The sequence below is a fragment of the Cervus elaphus genome, chromosome 19 (assembly GCF_910594005.1).
Source record: "Cervus elaphus chromosome 19, mCerEla1.1, whole genome shotgun sequence".
Classification (NCBI taxonomy): domain Eukaryota; kingdom Metazoa; phylum Chordata; class Mammalia; order Artiodactyla; family Cervidae; genus Cervus; species Cervus elaphus.
Window position 1 is genome coordinate 8,905,608 of NC_057833.1, and position 6,077 is coordinate 8,911,684.

Consider the following 6,077-nt stretch of genomic DNA (forward strand, 5'->3'; position numbering starts at 1 on the left):
AAAAAATTAATATACAAAAATCTGCTGCATTTTTATATACTAACAATTAACTATCTAAAAGAGAAATTAGGAAAACAATTTGATGCACAGTTTCATCAAAAAGAATAAAATGCTTAGGTCTAATCTAGGTGGTAAAAGTCCTGTACTCATAAAACTATAAGACAATAATGAAAGAAAGTGAAGACAACACAAATGAATTGAAAAATATACTGCACTCATCAATGGAAGAATTAATATTGTTAAAATGACCATACCATTCAAGGCAACCTACAGATTCAGTGAAATCCTTATCAAAGTATCAATGGAATTTTTCACAGAACTGGAATGAATATTAATATTGGAATAATACTGGAGTAATAAATTGGGGTAGCCACTATGTAAAATAGGATTCCTTTACAAATAAAAACTGGAATGACCATAAGTGAAGTCGCTCAGTCGTGTCCGACTCTTTGTGACCCCATGGACTATAGCCCGCCAGGTTCCTCCGTCCATGGAATTTTTTAGGCAAGAGTACTGGGGTGGGTTGCATACTATCCATCAAATCTGCTTCTGGATTTTTATCCAAAGGAAACAAAAACACTAATTCAAAAAGATATATGCATCCCTATGCCACCTTATGTTCCTTGTAGCACTATTTACAATATCCAAGACATGGAAGCAAGCTAAATAACCACCAATAGATAAATAAGATGTGGTATATGTATAATGGAATATTAGTCAGCCAGAAAAAATAAATCTTGACATTTATGACATCATAAATGGCTTTAGAGGGTATTGTGCTAAGTGAAACAAGTCAGACAGAGAAAAACAAATACCATATAATATTACTTATATGTGGAATATAAAAATTCAAACAAAGAAAAGGAAACAGTTTCATAGATGCAGAGAACCAATGGATGGTTGCCAGAGAGGAGGAGTCAAGGGAAAAGACGGGAATAGGTTAAGGGTATTAAGAGATACAAACCTCCTGTTAACAAAATAAATAAGCCACAGGGATGTAATACATAGCATTAGGAATAAATTTTAATAACTTTGTATAGGGACATAGGGTTACTAAATTAATAGTGGTAATCATTTCATAATATGCAAATATAAATGAACTATGTAGTACATCTGAAAGCAACATAATATTGTATATCAACCATGTTTCAATTTAAAAGTTTGGATTTAAATGCCAACAAATTAATGAATAATCTGATCACATTTATTAAGGCAAATCTTGTGGTAGAATGGAGAACAGACTGGGGAGTGCAGAGACCAGAGGTGAGGCGATAAGATATGCCTCCTGGACAATGCTAGCAAGACAACAGTTTGAGCTAGGCGGTAGTGAAGACATTAAGGGGAAACTGAGTTCTTAAGTCAGTATTATCCTTTTTATGGAAAACACAAATGTCCTAATCTATTAATTAAATTATTTTATTTTTTACTTTTGTTACATTAGGTCCTTGATGGTTATCTATTTTAAATATAGCAGTATGTACATGTCAATCCCAAAGTTCCAATCTATCCCTTCCCTCCACCTTCCCCTTTGGTGACCATAGTTCATTTTCTAAGTCTGTGAGTCTGCTTCACTTTTGTAAATAAGTCCATTTGTATCATTTTTTCTTTAGATTCCACACATAAGCTATATTGTTCCATGTTTAAAATATTAAACCAGACTTTCCTCCATTTTTTTTCTCTTTCATTTTTTATGGAAGGGGATAGGAATATGGAATTTCTTGTTTATACATAAAATACAGTCTCTTCTAAGAGAAGGTAGATTTTTTTTAAAGTAATGGATGAAGATGGTACAATGATGATTAAGATGATAATGATACATTTGTGTGGAATATTATAGTTTACAAACTGCTTTTATAAACATTATTTTGATTTCTCATCAGTCTTGTGTGATGGGTAGAGTCATAACTGTGCTCTCATTTTAAATGTGAGTAATCTCAGATTTGGAAATTTTTGAATGACTTACTCAATCTCATCCCACTAGTTAATAATAATATATCTAGAACTCAAAATTATGGATTCTGATATAATGTCCATTGCAGCTACACTATAAGTAAGACACACATTCACAGAATTAGTCATCCAGTTGCTATAGAGAATGGATAAAAACATGTCCTCAAATCACAATAAATACCATTCCCTCCTATAAATCATAGTGTATGGCTGAGTTATCTATATAGATCAAAAACACTTTAAAAATTTAGTTCTTTTTCATAACCTGTAGGAAAACTCAATCTGTCAGAATGTAACTCAGTTTATGAAATAACAGTTGTTTACTTAAGACTGTAAATCACTCAAATGATAAATACTGAATTACATTTCTACTTCTTCCTCCAGACTGGATATAGAAAGTGCCTGTGATATGCTAATGAAGTTAAATAGCATCATGAATAATTCTCAAGTGTCTGGGGGGAAGCCTACAATATTTTTATACTGCTTTCAACATTTTTCCCTGTAGAATTTCTCTTACTCGAAGTTACACAATTGTGAACCAAAAACAACTTTATATTATCAACATCATTCCATACTTTGTATTATTCCCATTGAATAAATGTAAGAAAATTTGATAATAAAGAAATTAAGTTAGAAAATATGTGCTATTTTGAAACCTTTCCATACAAATAGTCATAATCATAGACCTGATAGACCTAAATTTCTTTGAGTGGTTTTTCCTCATTTTGACTCTATTTGTCCATCTAAGAAATGTCTCAGTGGATTTCTTATTCAGAATATATTCAATAAGTGGGTTTAAAAGAAATAGCAGGACAGAAACTCCAATCTGGTAAAACTTAAGAGCAAACAAAAAATTTTGTTATTTTCTTTGCAATGAGTAACATGCTAATTTAAGGGCAAAATTGCCTTAAAGAGCAAATTTAACCCTTGTTGAAGTTGAATATGGTTTTCTCTTTTAAAATTTTTGTTTGATAATATTAAAACATGCTTGTTATAAAATGAAGCAATACAGTACAGAGATATTAAAAAGCAAAGCTAACTATCTCACCTCCCTCTACTAAACAAAATTTGAAGGGCTTTGTCACCAACAGATATGCACAATAAATATACTAGGGAAAATCTTGAAGCTGGAAGAAAATGTTATATAGAATTTCAATTCTACTTATAGAAATGAATAGAACTAGAATGGTTAATATGTAGGTAAATATATAATGTTTTTCCTCATTATTTAATTTTTTAAAAAATAAATGATTGATTAGACTTTATCAAAATTAACTTTTATGCATCAAAAGGCACTATGAAGAAAGTGAAACCATAACCTATACAATAGGAAAAAAATTTGTAAATAATATATACAGTGACTCTAGTATCTTAAGTATTTTTTTGAAAAAGCTATTAAAACTCAACAATAAAAAAAAAGAACCCAATTTTAAAATAAGCAAAATAGACTTTTGGAGAATAGACAGTTCTCCAAAGAAGATAGGAAAATGACCAATAATCACACGAAAATATACTCAACATCATTAGTCATTAGGGAAATGCAAATCAAAACAATAATGAAATACCATTTTACACTCATTAGGATGGCTATAATCATAAAATTAAAAAGGAAATCAATTGTTGGTAAGAGTGTGGAGAAATTGAAACCATTATTCATTGCTGTTGGAGATGGTAAAATGGTGTAGCGAATGTAGACGATGGTTTCATAGTTCATCATAGAGCTTACCACATTACTTCAAAATTCCACTTCTAGGTACATATCCAAGCAAAGTGAAAGCATATGTTCACACACACATACATAAATATATATATGTATATATATATGTGTGTATATATATATATGTGTATATTCATAGCAAAATTATTCATAAATACACAAAAGTGGAAACGACCCAAATTCCCAACTGGTAGATTTTAAAATGTGGTATATACATGCAACGAAATATTATTCAGTGACAAAAAGGAATAAAAGTTAAAAACAACTCATGTCCACTAGAATATAACAGATAAATAGGATATCTATAGGACTACATACAATGGAATCACACTCAAAAAGAATGGACTTGATACACGCTACAATACGGATGAGCTTTGGAAACATCATATATTGCAAGAAACCAAACACAAAAAAGCTAAATATTATGATTCCAATTATACAAAATACCCAGAATAGGCAAATCTATAGAGACAGAAAGATTAGTGGTTTCCATGTGACAGGGGAAGGGAACTGGGAGTCACTGCTAACAGGTACAGGGTTATTTGGAGATAATGAAAATATTCTGGAAATAGATATGACAGTGGTTGCACAACATTGTAAATTTACTAAAAGTCACTGAGTTGTATACTTTAAAATGATTCATTTTAGGTTACATGAATTTTATCTCAGTGAAAAGTTTTACATAAATAAATAATTGCTTAAAGCAATAATAATAATATATTATGAGACTTATAAGTAGAAATAGGAGGGAGAAGAAAAGTATATTGTTGAATAGTTCTTACATAATATACAAAATATTAATAGAATAATATTATTTTTAAAAAGCTATAACTTAGATATTCATATTATAAGCCATAGAGCAATCAATTAATAAAAGTTATAAATAATAAGTCAAGAGTGCAGACAAAATCCTCAACTAATGCAAAAGAAGGCAAGAAAAAATATATATAGTAATAAAGATCAGATGGAAAAAGAGAAAACAGCATGATGAAAGGTTTAAATTCAATAATGTTGATAGCATTAAACATAAGTATTATAAATATTATAATTAAAAGGCAGAGACTGAGAGAATAGACAAACCAACCAAGACTAAGCTATATATTGTCCATAAGAAACATAGATTAATACAAAGTTACAAATGGAATAGACATAAAAGTATGAGTAAGATATAGGTTACTAACACTAATGATAATAAAGCAAGTGCAAATTTCTTAGTATCAGATAAATTTAGGACACTGAACACCACATTGCTAGTTACCTTGAATATTACTAGAAATACAGAGCAGTGTTTCATAATGGTAAATGAGTACTGAAGAGCTGTTGCTTTCAAATTGTGGTGCCAGAGAAGATTCATGAGAGTCCCTTGGACTGCAAGGAGATCAAACCTGTCAATCTTAAAGGAAATCAACCCTGAATATTCATTGGAAGGTGTAATGCTGAAGCTGAAGCTCCAATACTTCAGTCACCTAATGTGAAGAGCCGACTCATTGGAAAAGACCCTGATGCTGGGAAAGATTGAAGGCAAAAGAAGGGGACAGTAGAGGATGAGATGGTTAGAGAGCATCACTGATTCAATGGACATGAATCTGAGCAAACTCCGGGAGATAGTGGAGGACAGAGGAGCCTGCTGTGCTACAGTCTAAGGAGTCTCAAAGAGTTGGAGGTGACTTAGCGACTGAACAATAACAAAAGGGAAAGTTCATTGAAAGAACATAATAAAAGTACATGTGCTTGACTCTAATAACAAAGCTTTAAAATTCACTCTATACATTGTTTTTACTAGTGTCCCTCAGTTTCATAAGTATTTAATCTTGTCATTTGAAAAATATAATTCTATTTCTTGTTATCAAATATTTATGATTGTTTTATTTTCCTATTTTATATTCATAAGTACTTTTAAAATGTGTGATGTTCAAACAAGTGATTTATGTTTTAGGGTGTATATTCCTGTTTCAGATTTTTATTTTATATTGGAGTATAATTGACTTACAATGTTGTGTTAGTGTCAGCTATAGAGCAAATGATTCAGTTATGTGCTGTGCTGTACTAAGTCACTTACATATACATATATCTATTCTTTTTCAGTTCCTTTTCCCATATAGGTTATTAGAGAGTTTTGAATAGAGTTCCCTGTGCTGTATAATAGGTCTTTTTTGATTATCTGTTTTAGATATGGTAATATGTATATGCTAATATACATTATATTATATTTACATTTACATTATATATATATTCATATATATATATTTCATATATATTTGCATTATATTATACTTATATATTATACATTATATTACATAGCTTTTGACATGCTAATATCAACTTCCTAATTTATTCCCCTCCACCTTTCTCCATAAATTAGTTTTCTAAGTCTGAAAATACATTTTGTAAATAAGTTCATTTGTTTCAC